The sequence below is a fragment of the Styela clava genome, chromosome 10 (assembly GCF_964204865.1).
Source record: "Styela clava chromosome 10, kaStyClav1.hap1.2, whole genome shotgun sequence".
Classification (NCBI taxonomy): domain Eukaryota; kingdom Metazoa; phylum Chordata; class Ascidiacea; order Stolidobranchia; family Styelidae; genus Styela; species Styela clava.
In genome coordinates, this window is record NC_135259.1 from 21,238,196 (window position 1) to 21,261,983 (window position 23,788).

General features: G+C 40.4%; 29 non-coding genes across 29 annotated transcripts; all 29 read left to right on the plus strand.

Moving 5' to 3' along the window:
* The first annotated feature begins 821 nt into the window (after positions 1-821).
* On the plus strand, positions 822-894 carry Trnam-cau (transfer RNA methionine (anticodon CAU)). The gene has a single exon. It is a non-coding gene; the product is annotated as a tRNA-Met (tRNA).
* A 197-nt stretch (positions 895-1,091) lies between these two features.
* Positions 1,092-1,164, plus strand: Trnam-cau (transfer RNA methionine (anticodon CAU)). Its single transcript has one exon. It is a non-coding gene; the product is annotated as a tRNA-Met (tRNA).
* Positions 1,165-1,360: 196 nt separating this feature from the next.
* On the plus strand, positions 1,361-1,433 carry Trnam-cau (transfer RNA methionine (anticodon CAU)). The gene has a single exon. It is a non-coding gene; the product is annotated as a tRNA-Met (tRNA).
* Positions 1,434-1,898: 465 nt separating this feature from the next.
* Positions 1,899-1,971, plus strand: Trnam-cau (transfer RNA methionine (anticodon CAU)). The gene has a single exon. It is a non-coding gene; the product is annotated as a tRNA-Met (tRNA).
* A 197-nt stretch (positions 1,972-2,168) lies between these two features.
* Positions 2,169-2,241, plus strand: Trnam-cau (transfer RNA methionine (anticodon CAU)). Its single transcript has one exon. It is a non-coding gene; the product is annotated as a tRNA-Met (tRNA).
* Positions 2,242-2,437: 196 nt separating this feature from the next.
* On the plus strand, positions 2,438-2,510 carry Trnam-cau (transfer RNA methionine (anticodon CAU)). Its single transcript has one exon. It is a non-coding gene; the product is annotated as a tRNA-Met (tRNA).
* Positions 2,511-3,488: 978 nt separating this feature from the next.
* Positions 3,489-3,571, plus strand: Trnal-cag (transfer RNA leucine (anticodon CAG)). The gene has a single exon. It is a non-coding gene; the product is annotated as a tRNA-Leu (tRNA).
* A 927-nt stretch (positions 3,572-4,498) lies between these two features.
* Trnal-cag (transfer RNA leucine (anticodon CAG)) lies at positions 4,499-4,581 on the plus strand. The gene has a single exon. It is a non-coding gene; the product is annotated as a tRNA-Leu (tRNA).
* Positions 4,582-5,019: 438 nt separating this feature from the next.
* Trnam-cau (transfer RNA methionine (anticodon CAU)) lies at positions 5,020-5,092 on the plus strand. Its single transcript has one exon. It is a non-coding gene; the product is annotated as a tRNA-Met (tRNA).
* A 197-nt stretch (positions 5,093-5,289) lies between these two features.
* Positions 5,290-5,362, plus strand: Trnam-cau (transfer RNA methionine (anticodon CAU)). Its single transcript has one exon. It is a non-coding gene; the product is annotated as a tRNA-Met (tRNA).
* Positions 5,363-5,558: 196 nt separating this feature from the next.
* Positions 5,559-5,631, plus strand: Trnam-cau (transfer RNA methionine (anticodon CAU)). Its single transcript has one exon. It is a non-coding gene; the product is annotated as a tRNA-Met (tRNA).
* A 2,228-nt stretch (positions 5,632-7,859) lies between these two features.
* Positions 7,860-7,932, plus strand: Trnam-cau (transfer RNA methionine (anticodon CAU)). Its single transcript has one exon. It is a non-coding gene; the product is annotated as a tRNA-Met (tRNA).
* Positions 7,933-8,372: 440 nt separating this feature from the next.
* On the plus strand, positions 8,373-8,455 carry Trnal-cag (transfer RNA leucine (anticodon CAG)). The gene has a single exon. It is a non-coding gene; the product is annotated as a tRNA-Leu (tRNA).
* A 437-nt stretch (positions 8,456-8,892) lies between these two features.
* Positions 8,893-8,965, plus strand: Trnai-aau (transfer RNA isoleucine (anticodon AAU)). The gene has a single exon. It is a non-coding gene; the product is annotated as a tRNA-Ile (tRNA).
* A 440-nt stretch (positions 8,966-9,405) lies between these two features.
* Positions 9,406-9,488, plus strand: Trnal-cag (transfer RNA leucine (anticodon CAG)). The gene has a single exon. It is a non-coding gene; the product is annotated as a tRNA-Leu (tRNA).
* A 503-nt stretch (positions 9,489-9,991) lies between these two features.
* Trnam-cau (transfer RNA methionine (anticodon CAU)) lies at positions 9,992-10,064 on the plus strand. The gene has a single exon. It is a non-coding gene; the product is annotated as a tRNA-Met (tRNA).
* A 741-nt stretch (positions 10,065-10,805) lies between these two features.
* Positions 10,806-10,878, plus strand: Trnam-cau (transfer RNA methionine (anticodon CAU)). The gene has a single exon. It is a non-coding gene; the product is annotated as a tRNA-Met (tRNA).
* A 196-nt stretch (positions 10,879-11,074) lies between these two features.
* Positions 11,075-11,147, plus strand: Trnam-cau (transfer RNA methionine (anticodon CAU)). Its single transcript has one exon. It is a non-coding gene; the product is annotated as a tRNA-Met (tRNA).
* A 5,337-nt stretch (positions 11,148-16,484) lies between these two features.
* On the plus strand, positions 16,485-16,557 carry Trnam-cau (transfer RNA methionine (anticodon CAU)). Its single transcript has one exon. It is a non-coding gene; the product is annotated as a tRNA-Met (tRNA).
* Positions 16,558-17,266: 709 nt separating this feature from the next.
* Trnal-cag (transfer RNA leucine (anticodon CAG)) lies at positions 17,267-17,349 on the plus strand. The gene has a single exon. It is a non-coding gene; the product is annotated as a tRNA-Leu (tRNA).
* Positions 17,350-18,060: 711 nt separating this feature from the next.
* Trnam-cau (transfer RNA methionine (anticodon CAU)) lies at positions 18,061-18,133 on the plus strand. Its single transcript has one exon. It is a non-coding gene; the product is annotated as a tRNA-Met (tRNA).
* A 196-nt stretch (positions 18,134-18,329) lies between these two features.
* Trnam-cau (transfer RNA methionine (anticodon CAU)) lies at positions 18,330-18,402 on the plus strand. The gene has a single exon. It is a non-coding gene; the product is annotated as a tRNA-Met (tRNA).
* A 587-nt stretch (positions 18,403-18,989) lies between these two features.
* On the plus strand, positions 18,990-19,062 carry Trnam-cau (transfer RNA methionine (anticodon CAU)). Its single transcript has one exon. It is a non-coding gene; the product is annotated as a tRNA-Met (tRNA).
* Positions 19,063-19,773: 711 nt separating this feature from the next.
* Trnal-cag (transfer RNA leucine (anticodon CAG)) lies at positions 19,774-19,856 on the plus strand. Its single transcript has one exon. It is a non-coding gene; the product is annotated as a tRNA-Leu (tRNA).
* A 440-nt stretch (positions 19,857-20,296) lies between these two features.
* On the plus strand, positions 20,297-20,369 carry Trnam-cau (transfer RNA methionine (anticodon CAU)). The gene has a single exon. It is a non-coding gene; the product is annotated as a tRNA-Met (tRNA).
* A 1,029-nt stretch (positions 20,370-21,398) lies between these two features.
* Positions 21,399-21,471, plus strand: Trnam-cau (transfer RNA methionine (anticodon CAU)). Its single transcript has one exon. It is a non-coding gene; the product is annotated as a tRNA-Met (tRNA).
* A 196-nt stretch (positions 21,472-21,667) lies between these two features.
* Trnam-cau (transfer RNA methionine (anticodon CAU)) lies at positions 21,668-21,740 on the plus strand. The gene has a single exon. It is a non-coding gene; the product is annotated as a tRNA-Met (tRNA).
* Positions 21,741-22,327: 587 nt separating this feature from the next.
* On the plus strand, positions 22,328-22,400 carry Trnam-cau (transfer RNA methionine (anticodon CAU)). The gene has a single exon. It is a non-coding gene; the product is annotated as a tRNA-Met (tRNA).
* Positions 22,401-23,111: 711 nt separating this feature from the next.
* Trnal-cag (transfer RNA leucine (anticodon CAG)) lies at positions 23,112-23,194 on the plus strand. Its single transcript has one exon. It is a non-coding gene; the product is annotated as a tRNA-Leu (tRNA).
* Positions 23,195-23,788: the final 594 nt, after the last annotated feature.

Here is a 23,788-nt window from a genome sequence, read left to right on the forward strand (position 1 = left end):
AGGCGCCACGTTCAAGTCGCAGTCTTCCATTGAGACTTGGATTTGTGAAACGCTTCTGTCATACCGTTGGCACACAAACCCTTTTCGAACAAGAAATGACGAAACAAATAGAATTTGTTATATATATATATGATCGCTTTGATGGGAGCTTCGATGGCGCAGTAGGCAGCGCGTGAGTTTCAAGGTCGTGAGTTCAATCCTCACTTGGGGAACATTAAATACTTTAGACCTGATGCGACACTCCAGAAAGACATATCTACCGTGATATCTAGCTATTGGAGTTGATTCCAATTTCGGTTTCCTAAAACACTGAATTACTTCACACTCGTTTTCGCAGGTCGCAGTCTCCGATGGAGGCGTGGGTTCGAATCCCACTTCTGTCATATTTTTTGCACACAAATCCTTAAACTCGGGTCGGATCGTATAACTTAGACCTGATGCGAAAGAACATAAACACGTCTATTGTAATCTAAGCTGCTGCGTTCAGGTCGCAGTGTCTAATTGAGACTTGGTTTCGTAACCCGCTCCTGTCATAATGCTGGCACACAAGTCATTTCAGAACAATCAATGACGTTATTCATTGCTTTGTAATATATATGGCTCTTCGTGATAGAAGCCTAGATTGCGCAGTAGGCAGTGCGTGACTCTCATAATCTCAAGGTCGTCAGTTCGATCTAAGGCGCTACGTTTATTTCGCAGTCTTCCAATGAGACTTGGATTTGTGACACGCTTCTTTCATACTGTTGGCACGCAAATCCTTTTTGAACAATAAATGACGAAACAAACAGAATTTGTTATATATATTGCTCGCTTTGATGGGAGCCTCGATGGCGCAGTAGGCAGCGCGTGAGTCTCATAATCTCAAGGTCGCGAGTTCGATCCTCACTCGAGGCACATAAATATTTTAGACTTCATGCGACAGAAAGAACACATGTCTAATGTAATATAAGACGCTACGTTCATGTCGCAGTCTTCCATTGAGACTTGGATTTGTGACACGCATCTGTCATACCGTTGGCACACAAATCCTTTTTGAACAATAAATGACGAACCAATAGAATTTGTTATATATATTGCTCGCTTTGATGGGAGCCTCGATGGCGCAGTAGGCAGCGCGTGAGTCTCATAATCTCAAGGTCGTGAGTTCGATCCTCACTCGAGGCACATAACTATTTTAGACTTGGTGCGACAGAAAGAACACATGTCTAATGTAATCTAAGGCGCTACGTTTATGTCGCAGTCTTCCATGAGACTTGGATTTGTGACACGCTTCTGTAATACTGTTGGCACACAAAACTATTTCGAACAACGAATGACGAAACAAGTGTAATTTTTATATATATTGCTCGCTTTGAAGGAAGCCTCGATGGCGCAGTAGGCAGCGCGTGAGTCTCATAATTTCAAGGTCGTGAGTTCGATCCTCACTCGAGGCACATAAATATTTTAGACTTCATGCGACAGAAAGAACATATGTCTAATGTAATCTAAGGCGCTACGTTTATGTCGAAGTCTTCCATGAGACTTGGATTTGTGACACGCTTCTGTCATACTGTTGGCACGCAAATCCTTTTTGAACAATAAATGACGAACCAATGGAATTTGTTATATATCTTGCTCGCTTTGGTGGGACCCTCGATGGCGCAGTAGGCAGCGCGTGAGTCTCATAATCTCAAGGTCGTGAGTTCGATCCTCACTCGAGGCACATAAATATTTTAGACTTCATGCGACAGAAAGAACATATGTCTAATGTAATCTAAGGCGCTACGTTTATGTCGCAGTCTTCCATGAGACTTGGATTTGTGACACGCTTCTGTCATACTGTTAGCACACAAAACCTTTTCGAACAATGAATGACGAAACAAGTGTAATTTTTATATATATTGCTCGCTTTGAAGGAAGCCTCGATGGCGCAGTAGGCAGCGCGTGAGTCTCATAATTTCAAGGTCGTGAGTTCGATCCTCACTCGAGGCATATAATTATTTTAGACTTCATGCGACAGAAAGAACACATGTCTAATGTAATATAAGACGCTACGTTCATGTCGCAGTCTTCCATTGAGACTTGGATTTGTGACACGCATCTGTCATACCGTTGGCACACAAATCCTTTTTGAACAATAAATGACGAACCAATAGAATTTGTTATATATATTGCTCGCTTTGAGGGGAGCCTCGATGGCGCAGTAGGCAGCGCGTGAGTCTCATAATCTCAAGGTCGTGAGTTCGATCCTCACTCGAGGCACATAAATATTTTAGACTTGGTGCGACAGAAAGAACACATGTCTAATGTAATCTAAGGCGCTACGTTTATGTCGCAGTCTTCCATGAGACTTGGATTTGTGACACGCTTCTGTAATACTGTTGGCACACAAAACTATTTCGAACAACGAATGACGAAACAAGTGTAATTTTTATATATATTGCTCGCTTTGAAGGGAGCCTCGATGGCGCAGTAGGCAGCGCGTGAGTCTCATAATCTCAAGGTCGTGAGTTCGATCCTCACTCGAGGCACATAAATATTTTAGACTTCATGCGACAGAAAGAACATATGTCTAATGTAATCTAAGGCGCTACGTTTATGTCGCAGTCTTCCATGAGACTTGGATTTGTGACACGCTTCTGTCATACTGTTGGCACGCAAATCCTTTTTGAACAATAAATGACGAACCAATGGAATTTGTTATATATCTTGCTCGCTTTGGTGGGACCCTCGATGGCGCAGTAGGCAGCGCGTGAGTCTCATAATCTCAAGGTCGTGAGTTCGATCCTCACTCGAGGCACATAAATATTTTAGACTTCATGCGACAGAAAGAACATATGTCTAATGTAATCTAAGGCGCTACGTTTATGTCGCAGTCTTCCATGAGACTTGGATTTGTGACACGCTTCTGTCATACTGTTAGCACACAAAACCTTTTCGAACAATGAATGACGAAACAAGTGTAATTTTTATATATATTGCTCGCTTTGAAGGAAGCCTCGATGGCGCAGTAGGCAGCGCGTGAGTCTCATAATTTCAAGGTCGTGAGTTCGATCTTCACTCGAGGCATATAATTATTTTAGACTTGATGCGACAGAAAGAACACATGTCTAATGTAATCTAAGGCGCTGCGTCCATGTCGCAGTCTTCTAGTGAGACTTGGATTTGTGACACGCTTCTGTCATACTGTTGGCACACAAATACTTTTCAAACAATAAATGCAAAAATAGTAGATTTTGTTGAACATATTTCCCGATGTGATGGGGGCCTCTATGGTGCAGTAGGCAGCGTGTGAGTCTCAAGGTCGTGAGTTCAATACTCACTTGGGGAACATTAAATACTTTAGATCTGATGCGACAGTCCAGAAAGACATATCTACCGTGATATCTAGCTTTTGGAGTTGATTCCAATTTCGGTTTCCTAAAACACTGAATTACTTCACTCGATTTCACTTTATGAGATTTCAATAGGGTTCCTATATTTTATTTGCTACCCTGTGTGCATAGAAAGGCAGGATGGCCGAGCGGTCTGAGGCGCTGCGTTCAGGTCGCAGTCTCCGATGGAGGCGTGGGTTCGAATCCCACTTCTGTCATATTTTTTGCACACAAATCCTTAAACTCGGGTCATATCGTATAACTTAGACCTGGTGCGAAAGAACATAAACACGTCTATTGTAATCTAAGCTGCTGCGTTCAGGTTGCAGTGTCTGATTGAGACTTGGTTTCGTAACCCGCTCTTGTCATAATGCTGGCACACAAGTCATTTCATAACAATCAATGACGTTAATCATTGCTTTGTAATATATATGGCTCTTCGTGATAGAAGCCTGGATTGCGCAGTAGGCAGTGCGTGACTCTCATAATCTCAAGGTCGTCAGTTCGATCTAAGGCGCTACGTTTATTTCGCAGTCTTCCAATGATACTTGGATTTGTGACACGCTTCTGTCATACTGTTGGCACGCAAATCCTTTTTGAACAATAAATGACGAACCAATAGAATTTGTTATATATATTGCTCGCTTTGATGGGAGCCTCGATGGCGCAGTAGGCAGCGCGTGAGTTCGATCCTCACTCGAGGCACATAAATATTTTAGACTTCATGCGACAGAAAGAACACATGTCTAATGTAATATAAGACGCTACGTTCATGTCGCAGTCTTCCATTGAGACTTGGATTTGTGACACGCTTCTGTCATACTGTTGGCACACAAATACTTTTCAAACAATAAATGCAAAAATAGTAGATTTTGTTGAACATATTTCCCGATGTGATGGGGGCCTCTATGGCGCAGTAGGCAGCGTGTGAGTCTCAAGGTCGTGAGTTCAATACTCACTTGGGGAATATTAAATACTTTAGACCTGATGCGATAGTCCAGAAAGACATATCTACCGTGATATCTAGCTTTTGGAGTTGATTCCAATTTCGGTTTCCTAAAACACTGAATTACTTCACTCGTTTTCACTTTATAAGATTTCAATAGGGTTCCTATATTTTATTTGCTACCCTGTGTGCATAGAAGGGCAGAATGGCCGAGCGGTCTAAGGCGCTGCGTTCAGGTCGCAGTCTCCGATGGAGGCGTGGGTTCGAATCCCACTTCTGTCATATTTTTTGCACACAAATCCTTAAACTCGGGTCGGATCGTATAACTTAGACCTGATGCGAAAGAACATAAACACGTCTATTGTAATCTAAGCTGCTGCGTTCAGGTCGCAGTGTCTGATTGAGACTTGGTTTCGTAACCCGCTCCTGTCATAATGCTGGCACACAAGTCATTTCAGAACAATCAATGACGTTATTCATTGCTTTGTAATATATATGGCTCTTCGTGATAGAAGCCTGGATTGCGCAGTAGGCAGTGCGTGACTCTCATAATCTCAAGGTCGTCAGTTCGATCTAAGGCGCTACGTTTATTTCGCAGTCTTCCAATGAGACTTGGATTTGTGACACGCTTCTTTCATACTGTTGGCACGCAAATCCTTTTTGAACAATAAATGACGAAACAAACAGAATTTGTTATATATATTGCTCGCTTTGATGGGAGCCTCGATGGCGCAGTAGGCAGCGCGTGAGTCTCATAATCTCAAGGTCGCGAGTTCGATCCTCTCTCGAGGCACATAAATATTTTAGACTTCATGCGACAGAAAGAACACATGTCTAATGTAATATAAGACGCTACGTTCATGTCGCAGTCTTCCATTGAGACTTGGATTTGTGACACGCATCTGTCATACCGTTGGCACACAAATCCTTTTTGAACAATAAATGACGAACCAATAGAATTTGTTATATATATTGCTCGCTTTGATGGGAGCCTCGATGGCGCAGTAGGCAGCGCGTGAGTCTCATAATCTCAAGGTCGTGAGTTCGATCCTCACTCGAGGCACATAAATATTTTAGACTTGGTGCGACAGAAAGAACACATGTCTAATGTAATCTAAGGCGCTACGTTTATGTCGCAGTCTTCCATGAGACTTGGATTTGTGACACGCTTCTGTCATACTGTTGGCACACAAAACTATTTCGAACAACGAATGACGAAACAAGTGTAATTTTTATATATATTGCTCGCTTTGAAGGGAGCCTCGATGGCGCAGTAGGCAGCGCGTGAGTCTCATAATCTCAAGGTCGTGAGTTCGATCCTCACTCGAGGCACATAAATATTTTAGACTTCATGCGACAGAAAGAACATATGTCTAATGTAATCTAAGGCGCTACGTTTATGTCGCAGTCTTCCATGAGACTTGGATTTGTGACACGCTTCTGTCATACTGTTGGCACGCAAATCCTTTTTGAACAATAAATGACGAACCAATGGAATTTGTTATATATCTTGCTCGCTTTGGTGGGACCCTCGATGGCGCAGTAGGCAGCGCGTGAGTCTCATAATCTCAAGGTCGTGATTTCGATCCTCACTCGAGGCACATAAATATTTTAGACTTCATGCGACAGAAAGAACATATGTCTAATGTAATCTAAGGCGCTACGTTTATGTCGCAGTCTTCCATGAGACTTGGATTTGTGACACGCTTCTGTCATACTTAGGGATGGGCAATATAGAATACCGAATCCGGAGGATTCGAATCCCAAAGTATTCGAATCCAACGGGATCCGATAACAGGATTCGGTTTCCGCCTCTCCGGCGCCAAGAGTCAATTTTTGTATTTCGGGTTTCTAATTTATCAATTATAGACGAGCGTTTTTCTCGCGTGGAAATCTCTCTCGTTTAATTAAACTTGCGTCTGCTCGCGAAGAACCCGTAAATCGGTAAACATCAAACACTGTAATTTCAATCGGCATATTCAAGACAAGAAGTCGGCAATATAACCTCACGCCGAGGACTCGTTATTGCACCATTTTTGCGTTTTCCTTCTTTGCTATCTAGCTAGCGTTATTTACTGGTGATATTCCGATAATCTTAACGTTACTTAGTGATGATATTCCGATAATCTAAATGCAACAATCTTTAATTGTTTACAGACGTGCCTTGCCTCATTTTAAATTAAATGATTTTTCGCGACCTACGAGTTTTCCCAAAAAAATGATGCACGTAAACCAAAAGCCGGGCGTTAAATGTTATAACATTACTCGCCATTAATTTAAATCAAATATTATTTACGAATAATTTTATCATACCATTTTCCGAAATACAAAGTTATATCGCAAAACGCGAACAACTGTCACATTTAAATTTCACTCTCAAAAGATTACATATTTTTCGATCCGTTTCTATCGTTCAAGATAGACGCACGTTTGATTTTAGTCGCCGATAAATTTTGAAAAAAATTGCCGCATCTGGCGAAGATAATGACGTATTGAATTTGAGTAGGGCTAAGTCTGGGTAGATAATGATTATTGATAACATTCCTATCGTTCAAGATAGGCGCACGTTTGATCGAGTGTCTGTAGTATTTTAGTCGCCGATAAATTTTGAAAAAAGTTGCCGCATCTGGCGAAGAGAGTGACGTATTGAATTTGAGTAGGGCTAAGTCTGGGTAGATAATGATTAATGATAACATTTCTATCGTTCAAGATAGACGCACGTTTGATCGGAAGTCTGTAGTATTTTAGTCGCCGATGAATTTTGAAAAAAGGTGCCGCATCTGGCGAAGCTAGTGACGTATTGAATTCGAGTAGGGCCAAGTCTGGGTAGATAATGATATGTAACGATAATCATAGAAAATGAGTTCGTCTTCAGATGTTATTACCTAATAACTAAGTACGAAATCGCGTTTACGGGAACTTGGTTTTACGTGTCTTGCTCTCACAGAATAAATGGTTGATTTTAATTGATAGTGGTTAAATTTAATATTTTACAACGGCGCATAGGTTGCAGTGGCCACACGCTGGTTCTCAGCGGGTATGTTTTAGTATACTCGGCAGACTTACATTAATAATGATTTAACGCCGTTACATGTCTATTTTGTATTTAACCGCTTACTATTAAAGTGTGTAAAGCGTGTCTTAATTTAGCATATCAGTATTTATTAGTATTTAGGGATTACATACATTTGGAACAATTGAAGGCAAAAAATATTGTAATATTCCTAAATTTTATTGTCCTGGGAACTGCCTGTTTAGTATCAAATGAAATCCAATGTTCAGGACATTTCCAAATAGATAATACATTTATAGTAAGTAATACATTTGCAATTTTTTACCATCTAAATCCAGCAATGTAGAAATTCCCACTATTTGAATAAGTATAAAAATAGAATAGGATTCGGTATTCTGGATTCGATTTAACTATTCTAGAATATTCTAGAATAGTAAATTATTCTACATTGCCCATCCCTAGTCATACTGTTAGCACACAAAACCTTTTCGAACAATGAATGACGAAACAAGTGTAATTTTTATATATATTGCTCGCTTTGAAGGAAGCCTCGATGGCGCAGTAGGCAGCGCGTGAGTCTCATAATTTCAAGGTCGTGAGTTCGATCCTCACTCGAGGCATATAATTATTTTAGACTTGATGCGACAGAAAGAACACAAGTCTAATGTAATCTAAGGCGCTGCGTCCATGTCGCAGTCTTCTAGTGAGACTTGGATTTGTGACACGCTTCTGTCATACTGTTGGCACACAAATACTTTTCAAACAATAAATGCAAAAATAGTAGATTCCGTTGAACATATTTCCCGATGTGATGGGGGCCTCTATGGTGCAGTAGGCAGCGTGTGAGTCTCAAGGTCGTGAGTTCAATACTCACTTGGGGAACATTAAATACTTTAGATCTGATGCGACAGTCCAGAAAGACATATCTACCGTGATATCTAGCTTTTGGAGTTGATTCCAATTTCGGTTTCCTAAAACACTGAATTACTTCACTCGATTTCACTTTATGAGATTTCAATAGGGTTCCTATATTTTATTTGCTACCCTGTGTGCATAGAAAGGCAGGATGGCCGAGCGGTCTGAGGCGCTGCGTTCAGGTCGCAGTCTCCGATGGAGGCGTGGGTTTGAATCCCACTTCTGTCATATTTTTTGCACACAAATCCTTAAACTCGGGTCATATCGTATAACTTAGACCTGATGCGAAAGAACATAAACACGTCTATTGTAATCTAAGCTGCTGCGTTCAGGTCGCAGTGTCTGATTGAGACTTGGTTTCGTAACCCGCTCTTGTCATAATGCTGGCACACAAGTCATTTCATAACAATCAATGACGTTAATCATTGCTTTGTAATATATATGGCTCTTCGTGATAGAAGCCTGGATTGCGCAGTAGGCAGTGCGTGACTCTCATAATCTCAAGGTCGTCAGTTCGATCTAAGGCGCTACGTTTATTTCGCAGTCTTCCAATGATACTTGGATTTGTGACACGCTTCTGTCATACTGTTGGCACGCAAATCCTTTTTGAACAATAAATGACGAACCAATAGAATTTGTTATATATATTGCTCGCTTTGATGGGAGCCTCGATGGCGCAGTAGGCAGCGCGTGAGTCTAATAGTCTCAAGGTCGTGAGTTCGATCCTCACTCGAGGCACATAAATATTTTAGACTTCATGCGACAGAAAGAACACATGTCTAATGTAATATAAGACGCTACGTTCATGTCGCAGTCTTCCATTGAGACTTGGATTTGTGACACGCTTCTGTCATACTGTTGGCACACAAATACTTTTCAAATAATAAATGCAAAAATAGTAGATTTTGTTGAACATATTTCCCGATGTGATGGGGGCCTCTATGGCGCAGTAGGCAGCGTGTGAGTCTCAAGGTCGTGAGTTCAATACTCACTTGGGGAATATTAAATACTTTAGACCTGATGCGATAGTCCAGAAAGACATATCTACCGTGATATCTAGCTTTTGGAGTTGATTCCAATTTCGGTTTCCTAAAACACTGAATTACTTCACTCGTTTTCACTTTATAAGATTTCAATAGGGTTCCTATATTTTATTTGCTACCCTGTGTGCATAGAAAGGCAGAATGGCCGAGCGGTCTAAGGCGCTGCGTTCAGGTCGCAGTCTCCGATGGAGGCGTGGGTTCGAATCCCACTTCTGTCATATTTTTTGCACACAAATCCTTAAACTCGGGTCGGATCGTATAACTTAGACCTGATGCGAAAGAACATAAACACGTCTATTGTAATCTAAGCTGCTGCGTTCAGGTCGCAGTGTCTGATTGAGACTTGGTTTCGTAACCCGCTCTTGTCATGATGCTGGCACACAAGTCATTTCAGAACAATCAATGACGTTATTCATTGATTTTGTTATATATATGGCTCTTCGTGATAGAAGCCTGGATTGCGCAGTAGGCAGTGCGTGAGTCTCATAATCTCAAGGTCGTGAGTTCGATCCTCACTCGAGGCACATAAATATTTTAGACTTGATGCGACAGAAAGAACACATGTCTTATGTAATCTAAGGCGCTACGTTTATTTTGCAGTCTTCCAATGAGACTTGGATTTGTGACACGCTTCTGTCATACTGTTGGCACGCAAATCCTTTTTGAACAATAAATGACGAACCAATAGAATTTATTATATATATTGCTCGCTTTGATGGGAGCCTCGATGGCGCAGTAGGCAGCGCGTGAGTCTCATAATCTCCAGGTCGTGAGTTCGATCCTCACTCGAGGCACATAAACATTTTAGACTTGATGCTACAGAAAGGAACACATGTCTAATGTAATCTAAGGTGCTACGTTTATCTCGCAGTCTTCCAATGAGACTTGGATTCGTGACACGCTTCTGTCATACTGTTGGCACGCAAATCCTTTTTGAACAATAAATGACGAAACAAATAGAATTTGTTATATATATTGCTCGCTTCGATGGGAGCCTCGATGGCGCAGTAGGCAGCGCGTGAGTCTCATAATCTCAAGGTCGAGAGTTCGATCCTCACTCGAGGCACATAAATATTTTAGACTTCATGCGACAGAAAGAACACATGTCTAATGTAATATAAGACGCTACGTTCATGTTGCATTCTTCCATTGAGACTTGGATTTGTGACACGCATCTGTCATACCGTTGGCACACGAATTCTTTTTGAACAATAAATGACGAAACATATAGAATTTGTTATATATATTGCTCGCTTTGATGGGAGCCTCGATGGCGCAGTAGGCAGCGCGTGAGTCTCATAATCTCAAGGTCGTAAGTTCTATCCTCACTCGAGGCACATAAATATTTTAGACTTCATGCGACAGAAAGAACACATGTCTAATCTAATATAAGACGCTACGTTCATGTCGCAGTCTTCCATTGACACTTGGATTTGTGACACGCATCTGTCATACCGTTGGCACACAAATTCGTTTTGAACAATAGATGACGAAACAAATAGAATTTGTTATATATATTGCTCGCTTTGATGGGAGCCTCGATGGCGCAGTAGGCAGCGCGTGAGTCTCATAATCTCAAGGTCGTGAGTTCGATCCTCACTCGAGGCACATAAATCTTTAAGACTTGATGCGACAGAAAGAACACATGTCTAATGTAATCTGAGGCGCTACGTTTATGTCGCAGTCTTCCATGAGACTTGGATTTGTAACACGCTTCTGTCATACTGTTGGCACACAAAACCTTTTCGAACAATGAATGACGAAACAAGTGTAATTTTTATATATATTGCCCGCTTTGAAGGGAGCCTCGATCGCGCAGTAGGCAGCGCGTGAGTCTCATAATCTCAAGGTCGTGAGTTCGATCCTCACTCGAGGCATATAATTATTTCAGACTTGATGTGACAGAACAGGACACATGTCTAATGTAATCTAAGTCGCTGCGTCCATGTCGCAGTCTTCTAGTGAGACTTAGATTTGTGACACGCTTCTGTCATACTGTTGGCCAGTGTTCACTATTAGCGCACTTTTTTGCGAAAATTGCGAAGCACTTTCGCAACTTTTTTTAGGGACTGCGAAATAGCACTTTTTTCCGATTTTGAAGGGAAATAGCACTTTTTTCCGATTTTGAATGGAATAAAAATTCAAAGTTAACAAATATTTTCGAGTATTAAGTTGACAAATAAGTAACATACTAGTACTTTTGTAACTCAATTCTGCATATCATAACGATATTTACCGGGATTCTAACCTATGAGATGCAGACATAGGAGATAAAGCTTTTGCATTAACCGCAAAATTCTTGTTTATATTATGATTATTATACAAGCACACGGATTCCGCTTCTCCCGCAAAACGCTCCGCGTCTTTGAAACCAGATGTTGGAATACTAGGCAGTGCCTTTCTTTGAACGAACGTGGTCATGTGACTATCAATGATATCGTTGAATTCAAAATGACTATAAAAGTGTTAGTAAAGTGTTATAGTCACTTTGGATGTATTGTGACCAAAGTGCACGATTTTCAAACCAGACGAAACTTTTAGCAGCATGTCACAGATTTGCAAAATCACCAAATTCACAAAATACCATTAAGTGCCATTTTATTGTAATCACAATGTTGAAAGCACGTGGCATTTTGCGATATTTACACAACTATTTCTCATTGATATGCGAGTACGGGTGGGCAAAATTCAATATTTTATTGAATTGAATATTTTTAACGAGTACCGAATAACAAATATTTTTGGAACGTTGGGCGAAACATTAAAAAATCGGCAACAAAGCCTTTTTACTGGTTAATTCCGTTGTATACGCTAATTGTTCTTGTCACCGATCGTTTTGGCGGCGATATTCAGGTTTTGTTAATCTATATTCCCGCCCTCTCTTTTTTACAAATATGAATTCTTGCGGGTCGGTGGCCATCGAAGTTTTATATTTCGGGTTTACCCGTTTGTTCACATCGGCAACAGCGGTTGAAGACATTGAGGACTCAAATTAACATTTGCGTTGGCTTTAATATTACCTATCAAGATTTGTAAATTTACGGTCCCAATTTTATGCGAATGGTAATATTATTGTCGATACCGTGATGCTGATATTTATTAAGACGATAACTAACTTTCTCATGTTTTTCTATGGTGATAAACTTCGCAAATCTGAAATTGTGCCAATCCTGAATGTTGATTTAAAATAGTGATTGAATAATTCGACAATAAAGGCATTTCTGCGTGGTCATAAAACGAGATGGCGTTAATGAACAGCACTTCTTTTACAGGATATCTTACGTATGCGACTTAATGCTAAAAAGATTGGACTCGAGTGCTTTTTTTTTTGAGTGCTCGAGTGCCTAATAGAGGTCAGGCGCTAATTGTAACTAATTCCCCCAAGTTTCAACATGTTTTCAACAAAACAATACCCCGGCGATAATTATAGCTAAAATGTTACCGAGCAATTCACAATTTTATTTATGGAATTTGAAAATTCACCAGTTTCTTGACGATATTGATAATGCCACGCCCTAATTATTAGTGCAAAAAATACTCCCCTTCTTCCGCGGCGGTTTGACGGGTTCTTTGTTCCAATCTTCAGAAATTTCTGACACGGGGGATATTGAATACTGAATCCGAAGGGTTGAATCCCTGTCGACTTACTGGTGATTTTCCGTTTTGGAATGCGTGGAACATTCTCTATTTTAAATTGAATGACGTTTCGCGGGCTAGAGTTCTCCCCGAAAATGATATGTACCAGACGTTAGTTAGACAATAGATAAAACATTAGATTAATATATTTCATGACGCCCCGTTTTCGAAAATACAAAATTATATCGCAAAAAAATGCGTTTTAATACATTTGGAATGAAACATTATTTACGGTTAATTCAGATCCTATTTTACTCTTCATGACACCCGGTATCCGAAAATACAGTTGTATTGCGAAAAATGTGTTTTGTTACATTTAAAATAAAACATTTTTGCGATTAATTTAGATCATATTTTACTTCTCAGGACACCCGTTTTCGAAAATACAAGGTTATATCGCAAAATGTGTTTTGTTACATTTAAAATAAAACATTTTTGCGATTAATTTAGATCAAATTTTACCTTTCACGGCAATCCGTTTCCGAAAATACAAAGTTATATCACAAAAAAATGCGTTTTGTTACATTTGTTTAGCATTCCCAACAAAATACATATTTTCCCTAATTAAAGTCGTCGATGAATCTGTTCCTGTCGGTCAAGCTTGACACACGTTTGGACGAGTGTGGGGCGGTTTTTTGGTCGACGATAAATTAAAAAGTTGCCACACGTTATTTGTATAACGATAATAACTGAAAAATTAGATTTTATAATAGAAGTGAATTTGTCCCAAGATGGTATTTTACGATTCTTGCCCACAGAAAATAAACACGCTGACAGGCTTGGTTATAATTGATATTCGTTTAATTTATTTTACACTATTAATAAACGCGCCACGCCAAGTGCGGCCATATAAATTGCAGTCGCATCGGTATGGACTGTATGTTTTGGGCGCTCTCACATTAATTATAATTTTCAACAAAACAATACCCCGACGGTCATTGAAGCTGAATTCGTTACCGAGTAATTCACAATTTTATTTACGGAATTTGCAATTTCAAGATCTCACTTGACGATTTTGATGATGTCATGCCCTAATTATTACTGCTTAAATGCCTCAAAATACAACAAATGTAATCATTTTCGACGATAACAGGCGCAACAATTCGTAAACGAGCCGAAATTCGAAATTGATTTTACCTCTCTCTTGTTTACAATTTTATCATCCCGCCGGTCATGTATGGTCGAATAAAATGTTCACATATTCGAAACATGACTTGGCCAAGGATGCGAGGGATCACTAAAGAGCTAATAGAAAGTACATACGCGAGGGTATGATATTAATATCGAGAATATTTGTGAGCATATCACAGGACGGAAATATTTTGCACCCGGCTGTTTGTTGGCAGAACAACGATACGCTAAAGTTAATTGATCGAATACAGGGAAGTATTTATTTATCATCTCACTTGCGAACATCGAGGTTTGGGCGGAATTGTACGATCATGTTGTCTTTCTTAAATAATAACTTTTTCAATGAATGTTCATTTTACTTTTGCGTCTTTATTATGTGTCGGGTTTTCATTAATTTTAAATTCGAAACTGTCCGAAATACTCCAACAGGTGTATAAGTACAATAATAATAGTACTTACCAGGGAAGTTTAATACACACGATGTGTTAAGGGCGTCGTAACTCCCGTTTTTTAATTTGATTGTTTTACATTCTGCTTAAAAAACAACGTCGTTTTGCAGTCATCTAAGTAACTCTCGCGACCAAATCTTTTTTGTTTTGTATGCCATCGTCTTGGCGACGAATTTATTGCCGACTGAATTTTAATTGTGTTTTAGGATAAGTTATTTTCTGTTTGTTGGTTTCTAAACTTTACAAACGTGGGTAGCAATTACTATTAATGTGAGATTTGTGCATATGAACGATTGAATATAGCGACTGGATGTCCGATATCTGAGAATGCGTATATCAGCGTTCATGTGGTCAAATAAAAATTATTTATGAAATGGATTGGTATTTCGAGACACTCTCAATATTATTTGGGATCCACTATCATATCATTCGTTTATTTTTTATATTCATGTTTTTTTCAAGAAACACCCTCGTTATATTTCGTGTACCTTTGCAAAAGAAAACTCTGTGGTGTCATCGTTCCTATTAGTGTAATTGAAATATATGGAAACCTCGCAAGTGGCGTTGTGATGCGAATATTTGATACTAGGTCAGCAGCATTACAAAGAGTGCCATTTATGAATGCTGAAAGTACGTGGCATTACTAAACATTTTGCCAATATATGATGTTTTCTGCCCGATTTAAACTAACTCGCACGCAAACCAAGGCATGCCGACATTTAAAAATTACTTGTCTTTGGGTAAGCTCTAAAATAGTATAATATAAATGTAAATGAGAAATTAGGTCACGCCAGCTCACGAAAGGGGAGGATTTTCAAAGTGATCTTGTATAATATTTCGGAGAAAAAAGTTTGAAAGGAAAGTAGGTCAACCTATCTCCTAAAACAGGGGAGTATCCTGTGTAATATTTGGGAGGGAACGTAGGTTAACCTATCTTTTAAAACAGCGGGTGGCGACTTTCAAAGTGGTTAAAAATCACAAATTAATAATTATCAGTTTAGGTTTAGGGATAAATCGAAAAGTTGAATTTCCAGCGCACCTAACCCTAATTAGTTGATTGCTATTTATATTATTGGGGGGGATTATTTTGCACGGAATTTGTACAAATGATCCACCCTGTAACTAATATGGTTTCCAGCCTACGTGTATCAATTGTTGTCTGTTAGATGGAAGGAGTAACAAATGTGAAAGCCTTTGCTGTTCACCGAGTAAGCAACTGACACCGTGATACATTGCATGAAAGTTTTGTTCGCGGCAAGTGTTAGCAGATGTCTTTTCGTTGCCGATGAATTCGCTTGTTTCAATTAAACATGAATTCGCTTAAAGGGAACTCGGTTAAAGGAAAGGCTTCTCTTTAATTCATAATATTAACCGGAGGAGCGCTTTTTCGAGTATCTATGCCGTTTTAAATGGGTTATATGAAAGGCTAGAGCACCTAACTTGTTAAAATCGGCAAAAGCACTTTCGCACTTTTTTTTTCGACTGCGAAGCACTTTCGCACTCATAATTCGCTTAGAGTTAACACTGCAGTGTTGGCACACAAATACTTTTCAAACAATGAATGACGAAATAATAGATTTTGTTGAACATTTTTTCCCGATGTGATGGGGGGCTGCGAGTCTCAAGGTCGTGAGTTCAATCCTCACTTGGGGAACATTAAATACTTTAGACCTGATGCGACAGTCCAGAAAGACATATCTACCGTGATATCTAGCTTTTGGAGTTGATTCCAATTTCGGTTTCTTAAAACACTGAATTACTTCACTCGTTTTCACTTTATAAGATTTCAATAAGATTCCTATATTTTATTTGCTACCCTGTGTGCATAGCAGTGCAGAATGGCTGAGCGGTCTAAGGCGCCACGTTCATGTCGCAGTCTTCCATTGAGACTTGGATTTGTGACACGCATCTGTCATACCGTTGGCACACAAATTATTTTTGAACAATAAATGACGAAACAAATAGAATTTGTTATAAATATTGCTCGCTTTGATGGGAGCCTCGATGGCGCAGTAGGCAGCGCGTGAGTCTCATAATCTCAAGGTCGTGAGTTCGATCCTCAGTCGAGGCACATAAGTATTTTAGACTTGATGCGACAGAAAGAACACATGTCTAATGTAATCTAAGGCGCTACGTTTATTTCGCAATCTTCCATTGAGACTTGAATTTGTGACACGCTTCTGTCATACTGATGGCACACAAATCTTTTTCGAACAATAAATGCGAAAATAATAGATTTTTTTATATATATTGCTCGATTTGATGGGAGCCTCGATGACGCAGTAGGCAGCTCGTGAGTCTCATAATCTCACGGTCGTGAGTTCAATCCTCACTCTAGACACATAACATATTTTATCTTGATGCGACAGAACAGAACACATGTCTAATGTAATCTAAGGCGCTACGTTTATGTCGCAGTCTTCCATGAGACTTGGATTTGTGACACGCTTCTGTCATACTGTTGGCACACAAACCCTTTTCGAACAATAAATGACGAAACAAATAGAATTTGTTATATATATTGCTCGCTTTGATGGGAGCCTCGATGGCGCAGTAGGCAGCGCGTGAGATCCAAGGTCGTGAGTTCAATCCTCACTTGGGGAACATTAAATACTTTAAACCTGATGCGACAGTCCAGAAAGACATCTACCGTGATATCTAGCTTTTGGAGTTGATTCCAATTTCGGTTTCCTAAAACACTGAATTACTTCACTCGTTTTCACTTTATAAGATTTCAATAGTGTCCCTATATTTTATTTTCTACCCTGTGTGCATAGAAAGGCGGAATGGCCGAGCGGTCTAAGGCGCTGCATTCAGGTCGCAGTCTCCGATGGAGGCGTGGGTTCGAATCCCACTTCTGTCATATTTTTTGCACACAAATCCTTAAACTCGGGTCGGATCGTATAACTTAGACCTGATGCGAAAGAACATAAACACATGTCTATTGTAATCTAAGCTGCTGCGTTCAGGTCGCAGTGTCTGATTGAGACTTGGTTTCGTAACCCGCTCTTGTCATAATGCTGGCACACAAGTCATTTCAGAACAATCAATGACGTTAATCATTGATTTTGTTATATATATGGCTTTTCGGGATAGGAGCCTGGATTGTGCAGTAGGCAGTGCGTGACTCACATAATCTCAAGGTCGTGAGTTCGATCTAAGGCGCTACGTTTATTTCGCAGTCTTCCAATGAGACTTGGATTTGTGACACGCTTCTGTCATACTGTTGGCACGCAAATCCTTTTTGAACAATAAATGACGAACCAATAGAATTTGTTATATATATTGCTCGCTTTGATGGGAGCCTCGATGGCGCAGTAGGCAGCGCGTGAGTCTCATAATCTCAAGGTCGTAAGTTCTATCCTCACTCGAGGCACATAAATATTTTAGACTTCATGCGACAGAAAGAACACATGTCTAATCTAATATAAGACGCTACGTTCATGTCGCAGTCTTCCATTGACACTTGGATTTGTGACACGCATCTGTCATACCGTTGGCACACAAATTCGTTTTGAACAATAGATGACGAAACAAATAAGATTTGTTATATATATTGCTCGCTTTGATGGGAGCCTCGATGGCGCAGTAGGCAGCGCGTGAGTCTCATAATCTCAAGGTCGTGAGTTCGATCCTCACTCGAGGCACATAAATCTTTAAGACTTGATGCGACAGAAAGAACACATGTCTAATGTAATCTGAGGCGCTACGTTTATGTCGCAGTCTTCCATGAGACTTGGATTTGTAACACGCTTCTGTCATACTGTTGGCACACAAAACCTTTTCGAACAATGAATGACGAAACAAGTGTAATTTTTATATATATTGCCCGCTTTGAAGGGAGCCTCGATGGTGCAGTAGGCAGCGCGTGAGTCTCATAATCTCAAGGTCGTGAGTTCGATCCTCACTCGAGGCATATAATTATTTCAGACTTGATGTGACAGAACAGGACACATGTCTAATGTAATCTAAGTCGCTGCGTCCATGTCGCAGTCTTCTAGTGAGACTTAGATTTGTGACACGCTTCTGTCATACTGTTGGCACACAAATACTTTTCAAACAATGAATGACGAAATAATAGATTTTGTTGAACATTTTTTCCCGATGTGATGGGGGGCTGCGAGTCTCAAGGTCGTGAGTTCAATCCTCACTTGGGGAACATTAAATACTTTAGACCTGATGCGACAGTCCAGAAAGACATATCTACCGTGATATCTAGCTTTTGGAGTTGATTCCAATTTCGGTTTCTTAAAACACTGAATTACTTCACTCGTTTTCACTTTATAAGATTTCAATAAGATTCCTATATTTTATTTGCTACCCTGTGTGCATAGCAGTGCAGAATGGCTGAGCGGTCTAAGGCGCCACGTTCATGTCGCAGTCTTCCATTGAGACTTGGATTTGTGACACGCATCTGTCATACCGTTGGCACACAAATTCTTTTTGAACAATAAATGACGAAACAAATAGAATTTGTTATAAATATTGCTCGCTTTGATGGGAGCCTCGATGGCGCAGTAGGCAGCGCGTGAGTCTCATAATCTCAAGGTCGTGAGTTCGATCCTCAGTCGAGGCACATAACTATTTTAGACTTGATGCGACAGAAAGAACACATGTCTAATGTAATCTAAAGCGCTACGTTTATTTCGCAATCTTCCATTGAGACTTGAATTTGTGACACGCTTCTGTCATACTGATGGCACACAAATCTTTTTCGAACAATAAATGCGAAAATAATAGATTTTTTTATATATATTGCTCGATTTGATGGGAGCCTCGATGACGCAGTAGGCAGCTCGTGAGTCTCATAATCTCACGGTCGTGAGTTCAATCCTCACTCTAGACACATAACATATTTTATCTTGATGCGACAGAACAGAACACATGTCTAATGTAATCTAAGGCGCTACGTTTATGTCGCAGTCTTCCATGAGACTTGGATTTGTGACACGCTTCTGTCATACCGTTGGCACACAAACCCTTTTCGAACAATAAATGACGAAACAAATAGAATTTGTTATATTTATTGCTCGCTTTGATGGGAGCCTCGATGGCGCAGTAGGCAGCGCGTGAGATCCAAGGTCGTGAGTTCAATCCTCACTTGGGGAACATTAAATACTTTAAACCTGATGCGACAGTCCAGAAAGACATATCTACCGTGATATCTAGCTTTTGGAGTTGATTCCAATTTCGGTTTCCTAAAACACTGAATTACTTCACTCGTTTTCACTTTATAAGATTTCAATAGGGTCCCTATATTTTATTTTCTACCCTGTGTGCACAGAAAGGCGGAATGGCCGAGCGGTCTAAGGCGCTGCATTCAGGTCGCAGTCTCCGATAGAGGCGTGGGTTCGAATCCCACTTCTGTCATATTTTTTGCACACAAATCCTTAAACTCGGGTCGGATCGTATAACTTAGACCTGATGCGAAAGAACATAAACACATGTCTATTGTAATCTAAGCTGCTGCGTTCAGGTCGCAGTGTCTGATTGAGACTTGGTTTCGTAACCCGCTCTTGTCATAATGCTGGCACACAAGTCATTTCAGAACAATCAATGACGTTAATCATTGATTTTGTTATATATATGGCTTTTCGGGATAGGAGCCTGGATTGTGCAGTAGGCAGTGCGTGACTCACATAATCTCAAGGTCGTGAGTTCGATCTAAGGCGCTACGTTTATTTCGCAGTCTTCCAATGAGACTTGGATTTGTGACACGCTTCTGTCATACTGTTGGCACGCAAATCCTTTTTGAACAATAAATGACGAACCAATAGAATTTGTTATATATATTGCTCGCTTTGATGGGAGCCTCGATGGCGCAGTAGGCAGCGCGTGAGTCTCATAATCTCAAGGTCGTGAGTTCGATCCTCACTCGAGGCATATAAAATATTTTATCTTGATGCGACAGAACAGAACACATGTCTTATGTAATCTAACGCGCTGCGTCCATGTCGCAGTCTTCAAGTGAGACTTGGATTTGTGACACGCTTAACTACATAAATACACAAATACTTTTCAAACAATAAATGCAAACATAATAGATTTTGTTCTATATATTGCTCGCTTTGATGGGAGCCTCGATTGCGCAGTAGGCAGCGTGTGAGTCTCAAGGTCGTGAGTTCAATCCTCACTTGGGGAACATTAAATACTTTAGACCTGATGCGACAGGAGGCGTGGGTTCGAATCCCATTTCTGTCATATTTTTTGCACACAAATCCTTAAACTCGGGTCGGATCGTATAACTTAGAACTGATGCGAAAGAACATTAACACATGTCTATTGTAATCTGAGCTGCTGCGTTCAGGTCACAGTGTCTGATTGAGACTCGGTTTCGTAACCCGCTCTTGTCATAATGCTGGCACACAAGTCATTTCAGAACAATCAATGACGTTAATCATTGATTTTGTTATATATATGGCTTTTCGGGATAGGAGCCTGGATTGTGCAGTAGGCAGTGCGTGACTCACATAATCTCAAGGTCGTGAGTTCGATCTAAGGCGCTACGTTTATTTCGCAGTCTTCCAATGAGACTTGGATTTGTGACACGCTTCTGTCATACTGTTGGCACGCAAATCCTTTTTGAACAATAAATGACGAACCAATAGAATTTGTTATATATATTGCTCGCTTTGATGGGAGCCTCGATGGCGCAGTAGGCAGCGCGTGAGTCTCATAATCTCAAGGTCGTAAGTTCTATCCTCACTCGAGGCACATAAATATTTTAGACTTCATGCGACAGAAAGAACACATGTCTAATCTAATATAAGACGCTACGTTCATGTCGCAGTCTTCCATTGACACTTGGATTTGTGACACGCATCTGTCATACCGTTGGCACACAAATTCGTTTTGAACAATAGATGACGAAACAAATAAGATTTGTTATATATATTGCTCGCTTTGATGGGAGCCTCGATGGCGCAGTAGGCAGCGCGTGAGTCTCATAATCTCAAGGTCGTGAGTTCGATCCTCACTCGAGGCACATAAATCTTTAAGACTTGATGCGACAGAAAGAACACATGTCTAATGTAATCTGAGGCGCTACGTTTATGTCGCAGTCTTCCATGAGACTTGGATTTGTAACACGCTTCTGTCATACTGTTGGCACACAAAACCTTTTCGAACAATGAATGACGAAACAAGTGTAATTTTTATATATATTGCCCGCTTTGAAGGGAGCCTCGATGGTGCAGTAGGCAGCGCGTGAGTCTCATAATCTCAAGGTCGTGAGTTCGATCCTCACTCGAGGCATATAATTATTTCAGACTTGATGTGACAGAACAGGACACATGTCTAATGTAATCTAAGTCGCTGCGTCCATGTCGCAGTCTTCTAGTGAGACTTAGATTTGTGACACGCTTCTGTCATACTGTTGGCACACAAATACTTTTCAAACAATGAATGACGAAATAATAGATTTTGTTGAACATTTTTTCCCGATGTGATGGGGGGCTGCGAGTCTCAAGGTCGTGAGTTCAATCCTCACTTGGGGAACATTAAATACTTTAGACCTGATGCGACAGTCCAGAAAGACATATCTACCGTGATATCTAGCTTTTGGAGTTGATTCCAATTTCGGTTTCTTAAAACACTGAATTACTTCACTCGTTTTCACTTTATAAGATTTCAATAAGATTCCTATATTTTATTTGCTACCCTGTGTGCATAGCAGTGCAGAATGGCTGAGCGGTCTAAGGCGCCACGTTCATGTCGCAGTCTTCCATTGAGACTTGGATTTGTGACACGCATCTGTCATACCGTTGGCACACAAATTCTTTTTGAACAATAAATGACGAAACAAATAGAATTTGTTATAAATATTGCTCGCTTTGATGGGAGCCTCGATGGCGCAGTAGGCAGCGCGTGAGTCTCATAATCTCAAGGTCGTGAGTTCGATCCTCAGTCGAGGCACATAACTATTTTAGACTTGATGCGACAGAAAGAACACATGTCTAATGTAATCTAAAGCGCTACGTTTATTTCGCAATCTTCCATTGAGACTTGAATTTGTGACACGCTTCTGTCATACTGATGGCACACAAATCTTTTTCGAACAATAAATGCGAAAATAATAGATTTTTTTATATATATTGCTCGATTTGATGGGAGCCTCGATGACGCAGTAGGCAGCTCGTGAGTCTCATAATCTCACGGTCGTGAGTTCAATCCTCACTCTAGACACATAACATATTTTATCTTGATGCGACAGAACAGAACACATGTCTAATGTAATCTAAGGCGCTACGTTTATGTCGCAGTCTTCCATGAGACTTGGATTTGTGACACGCTTCTGTCATACCGTTGGCACACAAACCCTTTTCGAACAATAAATGACGAAACAAATAGAATTTGTTATATTTATTGCTCGCTTTGATGGGAGCCTCGATGGCGCAGTAGGCAGCGCGTGAGATCCAAGGTCGTGAGTTCAATCCTCACTTGGGGAACATTAAATACTTTAAACCTGATGCGACAGTCCAGAAAGACATATCTACCGTGATATCTAGCTTTTGGAGTTGATTCCAATTTCGGTTTCCTAAAACACTGAATTACTTCACTCGTTTTCACTTTATAAGATTTCAATAGGGTCCCTATATTTTATTTTCTACCCTGTGTGCACAGAAAGGCGGAATGGCCGAGCGGTCTAAGGCGCTGCATTCAGGTCGCAGTCTCCGATGGAGGCGTGGGTTCGAATCCCACTTCTGTCATATTTTTTGCACACAAATCCTTAAACTCGGGTCGGATCGTATAACTTAGACCTGATGCGAAAGAACATAAACACATGTCTATTGTAATCTAAGCTGCTGCGTTCAGGTCGCAGTGTCTGATTGAGACTTGGTTTCGTAACCCGCTCTTGTCATAATGCTGGCACACAAGTCATTTCAGAACAATCAATGACGTTAATCATTGATTTTGTTATATATATGGCTTTTCGGGATAGGAGCCTGGATTGTGCAGTAGGCAGTGCGTGACTCACATAATCTCAAGGTCGTGAGTTCGATCTAAGGCGCTACGTTTATTTCGCAGTCTTCCAATGAGACTTGGATTTGTGACACGCTTCTGTCATACTGTTGGCACGCAAATCCTTTTTGAACAATAAATGACGAACCAATAGAATTTGTTATATATATTGCTCGCTTTGATGGGAGCCTCGATGGCGCAGTAGGCAGCGCGTGAGTCTCATAATCTCACGGTCGTGAGTTCAATCCTCACTCTAGACACATAACATATTTTAGACTTCATGCGACAGAACAGAACACATGTCTAATGTAATCTAAGGCGCTACGTTTATGTCGCAGTCT